Below are 16,096 nucleotides of genomic sequence, written 5' to 3'. Positions count from 1 at the left end.
ATTTGACTTGGGCTGCCATAAGCCAAAAAATTCTAGAAGGCAAGAAACAGCAACAAGGGCGTTACACCCAGCCAGATGTCATCTAGATTGTTCATGCCAGAACCAGGGTTTGAGCCATGAGTCATCTGAACAGGATGCCACCAGAATGGTGTTGGGGCTTGTGCAAACAAGGCTGAAGTCAACCTACTATTTTAAGAGTGGCACTCTATTTCTCTATTGTAATGACTGGGCCTCCAGTCACTGGGAAACTTCTGCCAGGTAATAAGAGTAGGTTGGAAGGGAGGCACATGCAAATAAGTAATGACATCACAGCTGACGGAAGGCTCATTTGGCCAATCAGTGAGCAGAAGCGAGAGTTTCTTCCACTAAGAGAAAAAGCCTTGGAGACCAGGGGACAGTTGGAGAGTGGCAGTTATAGAGAGAGGCAGAGAGAGTCTTGAGCAGTTAGTGGTTTCCACAGTGAGAATTCGAGGTGGGAAATTCTCCCTCGATTTAGTCTTACAGGTTAGGAAACTGTAGTGTTGTGCCTATATATAGGACTGTCTCTAGCAACACTGTCTGTTTCATGCCTATGTCATAGATACCATACAACTAAGCTTTTATATACTGTAGTTTCTATGAGTTTCTTTGCTGTACTGAGGATTTTATTAGGTGGCAGGAATCATCCACTCCAGAAGTCAAGACTCTTTTGACATTACTAGAAAAGCCAAAATTCAGTGGGGGTTTTTTCACAGATCCAATATTTTAAAAGTAGAAATGTTTGCTTCTTTTATTTTGCTTATGTATAAAGTAAACTACATTGAAACAGGCAAGTACACTTCCTTTGATTCTGAGGCTGAACATTTCTTATAAGTTAATTGTAAAGAAAAACAAAACAAAAATATCATGAGCTGAGATCTTTTCATGGCCTGTTGTCTGACAGCCTCACCTACTTATCTCAAATGTTGTTAGTCTTTTTTACCACTTCTTGCTGATTGTGGAGATATTGTGAATGTTTTGTCTGAGGAGGAACCTCCAAATTTGTGTCTGGTTGAGCCAAAGTTGATATTGAAATCAAAGAAATAATTTCATTTGAAATATTACATATAAGGGAGTAGGGGAGAAGAAGCTCTCTCTCTTCATACCATTCATGATTTTATAAACCTTGTGCAAGGTTTGAAGGCACAAAAATCCATAATCAATGGCTAGAACCCTGTTTGGTATTTATGAGATCATAAATTACATTTACAATCTTGTTACTGCTAGAGTATCATATTTACAGTTAACACCCAAACGTGATCCCCTCCCACAAAAACGTGGCAGTACCTCAATCAATGGACTCCCAATGTGCTTCATATAGGGGCACTTGGAAATGACATCTGCAGCACTCTCCTAGTTGTGTGATGCCTTGAGACAAACAGTTATGGTGTGTCTTCAAGGGATCTCTTCAACTGCCTGAAATCAACATGCCCCATGACCAGGACTACACTGCAAATGTCATTTTCCAGTATCCTAACCTGCAGCACCCTGGGAACCCTTCATCTGAGACACTGCTGACCTGAAACAATAGGTTTTGGCTATCTTTTTGTTTTGGTTTGGTTTTTGGTTTTGAATGGAGCATCAGCATGAGATGTAACTATGACAACAGAGCTCCATCATTTATTTACATCTGATGATCAAAGGAGTTCAGCCCTTGTTTTTTTAAAACCTGAACTGATATCGTATGAAAACCCTTCTGAGCCATTCCTTATGTTTTCTTGGGACTTTATCTCACAGGAGCAAATCACCTGCATCCCATGAATAAATGGTGATTAAATCCATGAATATCCCACAACAATGGGATTGTTTTCAGACACACTGCAATTATCCCGGCAATATCCCGTGAATAAAGCAGCAAAAGCGTGCTGCTTTTCATTCACAGGATTTCCCCGTGAATGAAAAGTGGCACAATTTTGCTGCTTTATTCGCGGGATAATGCCAGGATAATGGCGACATCACACAACATCGCCTGAAAACAATCCCATTGTTACGGGATATTCACGGGATTTAATCGCCATTTAGAAAGATGCATACAGTATGCTAATATCTGTGGGGAGAGGAATAGATTTGCATTAAAATACATGGGATAATTTATTTGTATAATAACTATACTTTTAATTAAAATGAAATGCAATCCACAGTACTAAAGGAAGACTGTGACTAGATAACCTGCTTTTGATACACAGTTTCTTATTCAGATGCTAAACAGTGAGGAGAAAACATCAAGGACCCTGGTTTACCTCTTTGTGGTTCTCTTCCCTCTGGACTTGGACTTTCAAAGAGAGAATAAGAATAATAAATAATGAATAAGAATAATAAATCATAGTTTTTGTAATAATAATAATCTTAGTACAAAGTTTATTGTTAAAAGCTAAATGCCGTCACAATGTAAAATAGATCCAAATAGTAAATACAAAAACAGTATAAAAAACATCAAGGCACAAAAACTACAAATAAAACAACATTTTTTTAGATTGTAAGCCTGACGGCAGGGAACCGTCCAATTAAAAAGATTGTATGTACAGCGCTGTGTAAATTTACTGCGCTTTATAAATAAAGGTTAATAATAATAATAATAATAAAATTAGTAAGAGAGGCCCATCAACAGTAAACAATAATACATCATTAATGATAAAATAATAGAAACATAAAACTAGAATGGATCTAGCTGTCATTCCGATCGAGAAAACTGATTCTAATCTTGCTAGCAGCTAAACCAAATTTTGCTATCACAGAAGTAACAAATACATTATTGCCGGCCAAAAGGACACCAATCTTCTGAAAGCAAGATCTATCAGAAAGGGAATGTAAATACATTCAAGAAACCTTTGTCTAGGGAATAGATACAGAGGACAATGTAAAAGGTAATGTTCGATATTCTCCACTTCCCTGGTTTTGCAGATACATAATCTTAGATGGACAGGATTGTTATTATATCTGCCTGTCAAATAGGCAGAAAGCATACATTGGTACCTTAGAGCCGTAACTGCTTTTCTAGCAGGGGCCAGCGTAAGATTAATAAAGTAATGCTCTAACCCAAATGATGTTTTCTACAATGGGTACCAAAAAGAAAAAGCAGAGTTCAAGAATGAATGAAGATTGGCCCATTTGGAAACAAGATGAATTTTCTCTTTAATCGCTTGCTTGACTCTACAGGTGGCGTAATTTGGAAGTGAGTCCACATTAATCTCATAGCTCTGCAATATTGTTCTAACTATAGATACCCAGGAACTTGGGGATTTAACAGATATTTGTTTTAAAAAACATTTTTTGGGGAGCCTGGAATCACTCATGGATAACAACTTTAGCCAGTAGAAGGCAAAAGCGGTATGTGTACCAGCTTGAAGAGAAGTTTGGCCTGTTTCTGCTCTCAGAAAAGAGACAGGGGTACACTTAGGGACAGCCAACAGGGATCTTAAAAATAAGTTCTGAGCAGTTTCTAAATTTGAGACACTGTTGTATCCCCAAATTTCTGCTCTGTATAATAACTGAGGAACAATTTTTCTTTGATAAACCTCGATACTACTCATGCTACTAAATGACCTCCTTGAAGTCTATGGAATTTCAACAGAGAATTTATAGAGAGGGATGATTTTAACTTAGTAGCAACCAAATGAGTTTTCCATGACAAATTAGATTGAAATCTTAGACCCAGGTAATTGTCATAGGATTGTTGATCAATAGATTTTGTCTCAAGGCTCCACCAATGAAGGTTGTTTTTTTTACCAAAAACCACAACTTTGGTTTTAGAGTGATTAACTATTAACATTAATCTCAACTTTCCCCCCCCCATAAGGCTGCTCCTAGCGAACCCACTGAGTTAAATGAATGTTTATCCTCTGTTGAGCAAAAACCACATGATTGGTCAATAGAATCTCCTTGGAGAAAGCTGGAATGTTTGGTTTCCAATGAAGTCCATGCACCCTTAACAGACCTAGCAACTGAAATTGCGGAAGCTGAAGGTTTGCTGGGATCAAATTGCTACAGATATTTACAGACATAAGGCTAGACTTGTAGACTTAGTTATTGAAATTAGTAGATAGGTCTATTTCTCCTCTTTTTCAAAATACAGTCCAATTAGCTCAACAATGTAATAATAATAATTCATTATTGCTATTTCTCAGTCTCAAAGGTGCAACAAGTTATCTCTGCATACTGATTCTACAGACTAACACAGGTATATCTTATATAATGAGAATAAGAAAAAGAATAATTATTAATTGTTGTTGCTATAATAATAATACTAATTCATTACTGTTATTTCTTCAGTCTTAAAGGTGATACAAGATCTGTCTGCATACTGATTCTGCAGACTAAAACAGGTATATTTTATTATAAGAGTAATAATAATAAATAATTGTTTTTGTAATAATAATAATAATTCAAGATATTTCTGCATACTGATTCTACACACCAACACAGGTGTATCTTATACTACTACTATTATTAAGAATAATAAATCTTTGTTTTTGTAATAATAATAATAATAATAATAATTCATTATTATTTCCTCAGTCTGAAAGGTGAGACAAGATCTGTCTGCATACTGTTTCTACAGACTAACACAGGTATATCTTATAATAAGACTAAGTAAAAGAATAATAAATCATTGTTCTTGTTATATTCATAATAATTTTAATTCATTTCTGTTATTTCTTCAGTCTTAAAGGTGATACATGATATCTCTCAATACAGATTCTACAGACAAACACAGGTATAACTCATAATAAGAATAAGAAAAATAATAATAATTAATTGTTGTTGTTATAATAATACTATTTCATTAGTGCTATTTTTTTTCAGTCTCCAAGGTGCAACAAGATATCTCTGCATACTGAATCTACAAACTAACACAGGTATATCTTATAATAAGAATAATAAATCAATGTTTTTGTAATAATAATAATAATAATAATAACAATAATAATAATTCATTATTGTTAATTCCTTAGTCTCAAAGGTGCAACAAGATCTGTCTGCAGACTGATTCTGCAGACTAAACCAGGTATATTTTATTATAAGAGTAATAATAATAAATAATTGTTTTTGTAATAATAATAAAAATAATAATTCATTTTTGTTATTTCTTCAGTCTTAAAGGTGCGACAAGATATCTCTGCATACTGATTCTATAGACTAGCACAGGTATATCTTATAATAAGAAAGAATATTAAATAATTGTTTTGTAGTAATAATAATAATAATTAATTATTGTTATTTCCTCAGTCTTAAAGGTGCAGCAAGATATCGCTGCATACTGATTCTACACACTAACACAGGTATAATTCATAATAAGAATAAGAAAAATAATAATAATTAATTGTTGTTGTTATAATAATACTAATTCATTAGTGCTATTTTTTCAGTCTCCAAGGTGCAACAAGATATCTCTGCATACTGAATCTACAAACTAACACAGGTATATCTTATAATAAGAATAAGAATAATAAATAATTGTGTTGTAATAATAATAATAATTCATTATTGTTAATTCCTCAGTCTCAAAGGTGCAACAAGATATCTCTGCATACTGATTCTACACACTAATACAGGTATATCTTATGATAAGAATAATAAATCAATATTTTTGTAATAATAATAATAATTCATTATTGTTAATTCCTCAGTCTGAGACAAGATCTGTGTGCATACTGTTTCTACAGACTAACACAGGTATATCTTATAATAAGACTAAGAAAAAAGAATAATAAATAATTGTTCTTGTTATAATAATAATATCAATTCATATCTGTTATTTCTTCAGTCTTAAAGGTGATACAAGATATCTCTCAATACGGATTCTACAGACAAACACAGGTATAACTCATAATAATAATAATAATAATAATAATAATAAATTTTTGTTGTTATAATAATACTAATTCATTAGTGCTATTTTTTCAGTCTCAAAGGTGCAACAAGATATCTCTACATAGTGAATCTACAAACTAACACAGGTATATCTTATAATAATGTTAAATCAATGTTTTGTAATAATAATAATAATAATTCATTATTGTTAATTCCTCAGTCTCAAAGGTGCAACAAGATCTGTCTGCATACTGATTCTACAGACTAAACCAGGTATATCTTATAATAAGACTAAGAAAAAATAATAATAAACAATTGTTCTTGTTATAATAATAATACTAATTCATTACTGTTATTTCTTCAGTCTTAAAGGTGATACAAGATGTCTCTCAATACTGATTCTACACACTAAGACAGGTATATCTTATAATCAGAATAAGAATAATCAATCATTGTTCTTGTTTTAATAATAATAATAATAATTCACTATTGTTATTTCTCAGTCTCAAAGGTGCAACAAGATATCTCTGCATACTGATTCTACAGACTAACACAGGTATATCTTATAATGAGAATAAGAAAAAGAATAATTTTTAATTGTTGTTGCTATAATAATAATACTAATTCATTACTGTTATTTCTTCAGTCTTGAAGGTGCTACAAGATATCTCTCAATACTGATTCTACAGACTAACACAGGTATATCTTATAATGATAATATAATAATAAGGTAATAAGATATGATAATAAGATAAAGAAGCAGATCATGAATGCACTGGATTAACTCCTCGCTCATTCCTTTTGCGTAGGATGAAGAGAAGTTCACCTTCATTGAGAAGTGCGACAACCCCCGCTCTGTGACCCTGTTGATCAAGGGCCCAAATAAGCACATCTTGACCCAGATCAAGGATGCGATCTGAGACGGGCTGTACACTGTCAAAAATGCCATTGAGGAAGGTGAGTCAGAAGCCCTTGGTAACATTTTCTCTGTCCCAATACAACCAGGGAGCAGCCAATCAAAAGGGAATGTAGTTTTGCACTTCTTGACATGTTCTTCCTCTGCACTGGTGAGGACTCTCACCCATCTCCAAATAGAATACAAGGCATTGACAATAGGACTGCAGTGTCTCATGCTCCTGTCTGTTAAGGAACTTCTGTGGGTTCCCTTCTTCTGTATGCGCCTGCTGTGGCTCTTGTTGTCTGTTTATTCATGCAAGTGTCCTATTGCAGGATGCATGAGCCCAGGTGCCTGGACTGGATGGAGCTTTGTCCGACTTCTTCCTCTTGACCTCCAAGTGAAATGGCGCTGGAACAAAGAAGGCAATTAGAGACTGCACGCATGGCCCAGATCCCAGGGGTGTCAATGGGGCAGGCAATACTGGCATTTGCGTGTCACCATCCCCCTCCCCATGTCAGGTCTTCCTCCTGGGGCAAAGCAGCTCTTTGGGACTCTCTGTGGGCAAGGAGAAGGCCGAAAGATCCTGAAGGACTGGCTGCTGCACTGTAGGGCTCTCAGAGGGAGCTTCTATATCCATAGATGGAATGCCAGCAGTGAGGAGGAGAACAAAATGGTGGTGGCGGCAAAGGGGAAGAGACGGCAGCACAGGAGAAGCAGCAAAGGTAAAGCAGTGACAAAGGAGGAAATGGCAGCAGCGAATAAGAAGCAGCAATGGCAAAAGGAAAGCAGCAGTGAACACATAGGAAACAGCGAAAGGATGAGGGGAAGCGGCGACGGCAAACGGGAAGCAGCAGCAAACGCAGAGAAAATGGCAAACGGGTGAGGGGAAGCAGCGATGGGGGCAAAGAGGAAGCAGCAGCGGCAAAGGGGAACCGGTGGCGGCAAAGAGGAAGCAGCAGCGAACATAGAGGAAACGGTGAATGGGTGAGGGGAAGTGGCAGCAGAGATGGCAAAGGGGAAGCAGCGGCAGCAAAGGGGAAGCAGTGGCAAAGGGGAAGCGGCAGTGACAAATAAGAAGCAGCGGCGGCGAAAAGGAAGTAGCAATGAAGGAGGAGGAAACAGAAGAGGAAGAAGAGGGAAGCAGTGACCAGTTGTCCCCTGCCCCTTCCCAGCTAAGACCCAAATGGAAAAAAGAAAAGTTGGCTTGGATGAGATTCCTCAGTACAGCAGCCAGTGACACCAGGGAAGGGGACATTGGCATCAAAGGAATGGGTGCCACCCTCTGCCAGCAAAGCCTGAGGAGGAAAACCTACCTGAAAGCCATCCAAATCTACAAGGACTACCTGCTGGAACCGAGGCTCCCTCTAACCTAAAACCGGATTCCTAATGGACTAAAAGCTTAGGAGAAAGGAAGAGTATTCAAAGGGACACACAGCAATTGACTAAAACAAAAGCATGAAGACAAAGAACAGAACTGGGGAAAAACAAACATCTAGTGTATAGCTGTGGGCTGACAAGTGTCATGGCTGGTTGTCATCAACTGGCCAATGAGCCGTGGCCAGGGATCTACTCCTCAATGAGCCAATGGCTAGCCTTGGTCCCTCTCTCACTGAATCTGTCCTAACACTGCATGGCTTTCTGGGAGGAGAACCAGCCACCTCAAAATTACCTAAGGAATCAAGTTTGAAAGACTCTGATTTGAAAGACATGGATGGCCAAAATAATTCCTAGTTGAACAACCACATTAGAAAGGGTCAAAATAATTTTTGAGATCAATACCAGGGAATGCTGAGCAGCAGGACACTGAGAGGCACTTTCCTAACCATTAAGAAAGTCCTCTTCTGTCCACACCTCAGTCTCCACAAGAGCTGAAGTGCACAACCCTACCTAAGCTAAGCCACTGCCATGCCACATGCCTCCATCATTCCTGTGCATAAATCCAGAACTGTGCCTGGGACCGTCCTGCCTTCTGGCCAATGGCAGGAGAGGCATGCACCTGGACTACAACTGGTGGTGCATCCCTTCTAGAAATTGGGTAAATGCTAACCCTTATTACCAGCCAGTGGTCTTGACCTAATTGTAACCACCATGGGACCCACCCCCTCCTGCCATGCATGAACGGGCAGCAAAGGCGCTCCTGAAAGATGATGCCCTTTGGACATCCAAGGTTCAAAGACCTCCTTCAAAGAAGGAGAGCCTGCAGTCAGGCTTCTGCCCTTTTGTTCTTCTGCCCAGAGAGGGTCCTGTGGCAGACCACAGAAAGCCATTCCTGGCAGAGGATGCCAAGAGCCACACTGGAGAGTGACCGAGGAAAGGCACCCCTGCCATCGCAGGGAACACCACTGTTCCTTCCTTCCTTCTCTCTTCTTCCGTCTTCAAAGACCTTCAGGTTTCATTCTGCTTCAAGTCCTGTATTGAGAGAAAAGCAGAATATAAATTAAACAAACACAAACAAACAAACCACATATATCTGTTTATTTCTTTCATTTCTTCCTTGTTCCCACCCCCTTTTTGCTTCCCTCCAAAAGTTACAGACATATTTCTTAGACATAGTATCTAAATAAAAAAACATATTACCTAAGTAAACAAAATAAAAAATGCATTCCCCTCATATACTAGCTCTGCTGCTGCTTCCATTTTTATTTAAGCATTGCTTTCCTTCTTCTAAAATAATGATAATTATTATTATAATTTATATCCTGCCCTTTTCCCAAACTGGGTTCAGGGCAGCTTAGAATATTAAAAAATGGTAGAGTTAAAGGTGTACCAAAACAGTACACTAAAATATAATTAAATTATTATGATATTAAAACAAGTTGCACGTTATAGGAATAAAACACAATTAAAAGGATAACAATGTGGCACACTGCAACAGCCACTCAGGAAAAAAGGCGGGAAGAGAGCCTGCTCTTATTTCTCTCACAGTTTGCTCCTGTGTTCCTTTTCTCTCAGGTGGAAAAAAGGAGGGAAGAGGCATGTGACAGAGTTTACCTTAGAAAATGACTGCCTTTTGTCCAACGTTTTAAGATGATGATGATAATAATAATAATAATAATAATAATAATAATAATGGTGACCAAAGCACATCTCTCTCTCCCCGTCCCTAGCAATAAGCAGCCAGACCAAAGGGCTATCCAGCCTGACCCCAATTCTGCAGAGCGTTATCAAAGATGGCTGCCAGGTGCAAGCAAAACACTTTCCAAGGCAAAATGGAGGGGGATTTCAGGGCTGGAAAGGGGTCCCAATGGCCATTTGGGGGAAACACTGCTTATGAACTTTTTCACCACCATCATCAAGGGCAGGTCACACTCTCTCAGCCTCAGTGGTTCCCAAGTACCTTTGAACTTCAGCTCCCATCAACCCTGACTGTAGGCCAAATTGCCTCCAGAGGAGGTTTCTGGGATCTCAAATCTAAAACAAACGGAGGACCAAAGATTAGGAACTATTGTTCTAGATCAGCCATTCCCAAACCTCTAGCCCTCTGCACTTGGCTCCTGTTTTTGGGGAAAGGGAAGCCATAATGCTTCCAAAAGTGGTCCCTGAGGCTGAAGTATTGCTCTTTGGGGTGTTTTGTTATGTTTGACCTCTTTCTGTTTCTCTTTTGCTCCTCTGTTTGTTTCCATTTGGTTCGTGTTGCTTTCTCTTTCTCTGTATTGTTTCTTTCTCTTTGGTTTGTTTCTCTCTCTGTCTTCCTGTTTTCACTCTTTCATTATTACTATTATTAGTAGAAGAATGCCTCTTTCCCATGTTTCCCAGTTTCTGCATGCAATCTCTGTAATGGGGCACCTCTTGAACCCAGGACCCTCTCGCATCCTTCCCTCACACTCTTTATTTTTCTCTCTCTCCTCCTCCATAGGGTCCAAAATGCTCCAAGATGGAGTCTCTGTCGCTCGCTCCTGGGAACGTGGCCCTGCTCTCTATGGCCAAAATGGCTGCCATGGCCCTTCCTTCTCCCTGAGGAGATTAAAAGATGGCAGGCCTCATGCCCCTTCTCTGTGGCTTTTTGCAGTGGTAAGAGTGAGAGGTTAAGACAATTAGCATTTTTATTCATTTAACCACAAAAAAAGCACAAAGACACAAAAACAGGCTATGTATTGTTGTTGTTGTGTGTCTCCAAGTCATTATGGCAACCCTATGCTCTGTATAGGATGGCATTGCTGTTGTTGCGTTAGTGGTGGTTGTAGTGGCGAACAGCTTGCAAGTCAACTTTGATTTAGGGCAACCCCATGAATGAGAGATCTCTGGGTCACCCTATAATCAATAGCCCTGCTCAGGTCTTGCAGGTTTAGGACCATGGCTTCTTTGATCAACTCTGGCCATCTGAAATGTGGTTTTCCTCTTTTCCTATTGTCCTCTCAATGATTAATTGGTCTTTTTAGTAGTCCATGGTATCCATAGAACTACTTCTCCAAGTAAAACATTTGTACATACTAAAGTAAAGAGAGCACAGCATTGGGAGTGACAATTAGGTTGGTTGCCTTAAAAATATGGAGCAAACAAAATTTCCCCACATTCTGAGCATGAAGGTTATAGAACCAAAGGAGATGTTCTACTGGCTGCATATATCTGCCTATATGTAATAGTTTGCAGTAAAGATGGCAGATATATATGTATGTGTTTTTCTGGGAAAGTCTCTCTCTTTCTCTCTGTTGGTCTCTTTCTTTCTTTCTGCACTGCAGTCTCAAAATTGATTACCCCCCTTTTTTGTTGTTGCAGGGATGCCAGTCACATCTTGAATGGAGCATTTAGTGATCCCACTGAAGATAGCAAGAAGAGTGAAAGACATGTCAAAGGAGAATACATTTTAGAAGAAAAATCAATTTTTGTATATCCATTCCAATTGCTTATATTATGAATTTCATTATGGCCAGTGCCATTATAAGAAGCCATTCTCTCAATGTAGCCAATAATTGGAAAATGAAAGGCCAACTAGATTTAATAATTCATTCAGTGGGCTTTAAATACTTCAGTTTTCCTCAATATAATATAACAATTATGGAAGGAGATATCCTGAGAGGCAAATTTAAACTCTTTTGCCCAAGCTGTTTTTCCCCCTAAAATGTGACATTTTAATCTCTGCACATTCTGTAAATCCCACACTAAAATAATTCAATAGCAGCCTGTAACAGAACATTTAAAAGACATGCATTCACTAGCTCATCCACAATGCAGTTCAGGTACTGCTGTGACAAATAACTGTTGACACAGAGGAAGAAGGAGCTGGGCTGAATAAACAGATCTGATGCAGATCTCATTGTATTGTATGGCTGTAAAATATTTCACTCCCCCGTCAATGAACTCATTGTTCTTCTAATTGTTTGTATCTGATTTGTGTACTTTTCCTTGGGATTCTGCACACACACATCCTGTGTTTACCTCTCTTTGTTGTATTAAAATCTTACTTTTCAAAAAGTAAAAAAGATCAATAGTAAATCTGAGTTTGTATTCTTGATGTGAATTCAACTTCAGCTAGTGTGGCTGGTGGATAAAATGTTAGATGGGGTAATTGATTTTAGGACCATTTCATCTTTGAACTCATAAATCTACTTTGGATATTCATGCTCAGTTTCCTTACCTTCAAGTAGGAGTAGGGATGGGGGAATAATTTCATTCACTTAGTTGTCAATGTGGTGACTTGAAAATGTTCCTCTCCCAACCTGCCTTTGGAATAGGAAGTAGATATATGAAGTAGTTTGCAAATCTGCCAACAAAAGTGGAGAAAGTCTGACCCATGGGACAAAGTATATGTAATAGTTTGCAGTAAAGCTGGCAAACTTTTCCCTGGACTGATTTCTCCTCCGCAGCCTACAAAAACCTTGGGAGAGTATCTCTAAATGCCTTCTAGATGGTTTAAGAGGCAATTTTATCATGTTTTAGCCCATACTTGGCATTTTCGACAACACCAAGTGACCCAGAGGTCAATTTCTGGATAGCTTCCCCTGGGCCAGAGAGCTTAGTAACATGGCAAAATTGTCCCATGCTCTCTAGTGGATGGTTGGGGGCATTTGGCAACAGTTGACTAACTGATTGACTGGTTCATTTTGTATTGAATGCAGTGCAGATGGGCCCCTCTGACATATGGGGATCAATGAAGACCTGTCCCACAACAGGTATAGCCTACCCCTTATATTTATAGTCTACCCCTGCTATAAGCTACTTCAAACCATCCCCATACTTACATGTTTGTGGGATAGTCCAAGCACTGCATTAGATTAATGGTTGCAATCCTAGAACAGGAATCATACCTACAAGATGCAGCCACAATAGTGTCGTGTCCTGTCCCTCTGCATGCCCACCTTCTCTCAGCTGCACCCCACAAACCCAGCCATTTCCTTGGCTGTGGATAGTGGAGAGAGCAACAGATAAATATCCAGCTAATTTCCTATACATTGGGGAGCCAAACTTGTGGCCTTCCAGATGTTTTGGACTTCAGCTCCTAGAATCCCAGACCATTGGCCAAGCTGACAAGGAGGGTATTATGAGGTAGGTAGGAAATTTGCATGTGGGTGGTGATTGGCTGAGGGGCAAAGAGGAGAGAGGGGCCTTAGTCAGGCTCTTGAAGTCTATTCAGATTGACTGTAGAATCCTAAGGCAGGGAGGAAATTGGTATGTGGGTGGTGATTGGCTGAAGCTTCTGGGAAATGAAGTCCAAAACATCTGGAGGGCTGCAAGTTAGGCACCCCTGCTATAGGTGGACACATAATAACAGGCATCTGCAGGCACCTTTTGAGAATCTCTGAGATCCTTGCCAATGATATTCTTGCAGAAGAAAATAGCTGGGTGCATCCCTAATGTGAACCCTCCCTCCTTTCACTTCCCAATGACCTAGAAATGTCATAGAATCATACACACACACACATACACTATATATATATATATATATATATATATATATATATATATATATATAAAAATAGAGTTGGAAGAGATCAGAAGGGCCATCCAATCCAACCCCCAGCCATGAAGGGACACACAAATGTATTATATTCATTGCCACAGGCTGTGGTGATTCCCACTGATCAGATATGTTGTTTGAAAGATTAGATACATTCCTATAGTTGCTATATCTCAGTAATGGGGATGGGGAGGTAGGGATTTAAGGTTCTCCCTCTCTGTCTGTGGAGAGAGAAATTTGTGAGTGCCCTCACAAGCTTCATACGTGTGATCACAAAACCCACCAGCTGTCCTGTGAAGGTTTCCAGGAGACATGTGGAGTGGCTTTGGAACTTTTGGATCTAAAACCTTGCTCTTCCCTTTATATATCCCTGTGATAGGAACACATGTGTGCCCATTTGGGATCTGTTCTTGTTTTCCTCTATTGCATCTTCTACCCTCCCAGTGTGACTTCAGCAGAATTTAGGATTGGGCGGTTCCTGTGCCATAGAATCACTTAACCCACTACTGTAAGATTGCTTTGTCCATGGAAACTGGTTTCTCGGCACTAGTAAGATGTGCTAACAAAATAGAACTGTCTTGCAAATGAAGCTTTTAAAAGGAGAATAGATAGATCTAAAATTTTATCACATTCTAGAACAATGTAATAATTTTAATTCAGTTTGGATTGGATGCAGACTTCATCATGTATCAGAGGGTATAAATTAAATATGATCGATAGCATCAGTGGGATATAAGGTAAGCATGTCTAAATTGCATTCCTTTGATTTCCCAGGGAGTGCTCTGAGTGTGATTGGTTGCATTGAACTAAATGTATTATACCTAGCCTTTCAGTATTCACCTTGAACTTTCAATATCTTTTGTGGCAAAGCGTGTTTTTCTGACTTCCTCAGCTAGTTTGCTAGCTGGAACTGTTCCTCAGCAGGGTCAGTCTGGCTGTGGTGATCTATGCCCTGACAAGATGATTGCAATGTATTGTGTACAAGGCTGCCCTCAGAGATGACTCAGAACTTTCTAATAGTTAGCATACAGCTGCTAGAATGTTCACCGGTGCAGCCAAATGGGATCACATTACATCAAATCTTAAAGAATGTCAGCAGTTGCCTATTCATTTCTGGACCTGACTTCAAGACACTGGCGCTTACCTCTAATGCAATAAATAGCTATGGAGACAGTTCTTCAAAGAGTGCCCGCCCCTCTTCCAAATTTCCTGTGTCTTAACATCTGCAACATCCTCGGAGGAGGTTCTGTGTTGTCATAGGCTGCAATCTTGCAAGGTGAAGCACAGTGTAGCAGAACCAGATGAGGATCTATGCTAGGCTGAACCAGATAGCCCAGTAAATCCCAAAGGAAGCGGTATGCCCCCCTGGGGGTTGTGGAAGGTTCCAGGAGGGGGCAGTGAGGGAAAAGTGGGGCAGTAGGGGGGTGGTGACAGGAACAAGAGGCAGCAGGGGAGGCCTTCAGTCAAAGTATTGGTGTTCAAGAAAGACAAAGAGAACTAGCAGCCTTTAGGACCATGGTGGGGATGAAGGTTGCATGAAACTTCTATTAAGGGCTCTTTAAAACCACAACGCAGCCCCAGTAATCATTTCATGTGGTACTATCTCCCACTCTTTGCCTGCCCATGTGAGCCTACTCCCTTACTGGCATCTTTCGCTAGTATGGCAATTGGGAAACTCTCATGAGGCTTGGGTACAGGGCAATGCTACTGTGGCTCAGAGTGGCACCATTTTGGGACTGACTGGAGCAAAGAGTTAGAGCACATGGTAGTGGGGGAGAAGTGGCAGAAAAAAGGAGCTTTCAAATTTGGGAGCCTGCCTAAACTTTATGAACTTTGCTGGGACTTGGCTGGCAAATTGGAGTTGCACTGCTCTTCCTGCTTTCAGACAGGCTGGGAGAAGAGGTAGCAGAATAAACCATTTTTTTTGTGTGGGGGAATATACACTTGAAGCGTATGAGGAAGACATGTCTTCCACTCTGAGAGCATTTCTAAAGACTTAGGTATAAATACAATAAATAATAATGTCTCTGGGGAAGGAGTAACTCTGCTTGATTATTGGAAAGAGTCCTTTGTCTTGAAGCAGCTCCTGGACTGAAAATCTCTCTCTTTTCCAGTCCACACCAGTCTCCAGTCCAGAGCATGTGTCCTCTGTAAAACAAAAAACAAATACCACACACCGGCTGTGCCTTTCTCTGCCCCAATGAAGGGTTGAAGGTCCCTCCTCTCTAGGGGGAAGATTCTAACTTGCACCTGGTCACCCTGGGAACAGCAGCTGAGCAGTTGGCTGCGCAGCAACCAAGAGGCCTCCTGTCCACATTGGCCTTTGCTGCAAGGCTGGCATAGGTGAAAGGCTTTTTGGTCACTGCTTAGCCAGCTGCTCAGTTACTGCTCCCAGGATGACAGGGCGCCAAGGGAGCGGTGACTGAGCAGCCAGTCAAACAGCAACCCCAAAAACTCTCGCTTGTGCTGGCCTT

The 16,096-nt window shown here is 39.7% G+C and overlaps 1 long non-coding RNA gene across 4 annotated transcripts; it reads left to right on the top strand.

The window, feature by feature from the left end:
• Positions 1 to 422: 422 nt before the first annotated feature.
• LOC149318820 (uncharacterized) lies at positions 423 to 12,101 on the top strand. Of its 4 annotated transcripts, XR_016280100.1 has the most exons (20): positions 3,955 to 3,980; positions 4,143 to 4,195; positions 4,288 to 4,340; positions 4,534 to 4,586; positions 4,680 to 4,732; positions 4,822 to 4,874; positions 4,971 to 5,023; positions 5,111 to 5,163; positions 5,245 to 5,297; positions 5,385 to 5,437; positions 5,518 to 5,570; positions 5,646 to 5,691; positions 5,783 to 5,835; positions 5,923 to 6,102; positions 6,194 to 6,246; positions 6,333 to 6,385; positions 6,476 to 6,528; positions 6,639 to 6,786; positions 10,584 to 10,738; positions 11,444 to 12,101. It is a non-coding gene; the product is annotated as an uncharacterized LOC149318820 (long non-coding RNA). The 4 variants fall into 4 exon arrangements; XR_016280098.1 differs by having other exon boundaries at positions 423 to 4,195; XR_016280099.1 differs by lacking the exon at positions 5,646 to 5,691 and having other exon boundaries at positions 423 to 4,195.
• The last annotated feature ends 3,995 nt before the right edge of the window (positions 12,102 to 16,096 follow it).

Source organism: Sceloporus occidentalis, unplaced genomic scaffold, assembly GCF_023333645.1.
Source record: "Sceloporus occidentalis isolate IW3139 unplaced genomic scaffold, rSceOcc1.0.p SCAF_2, whole genome shotgun sequence".
Lineage (NCBI taxonomy): Eukaryota > Metazoa > Chordata > Lepidosauria > Squamata > Phrynosomatidae > Sceloporus > Sceloporus occidentalis.
Note: the sequence above shows the minus strand (reverse complement) of the source record. Positions and strands in the feature narration are given on the sequence as shown.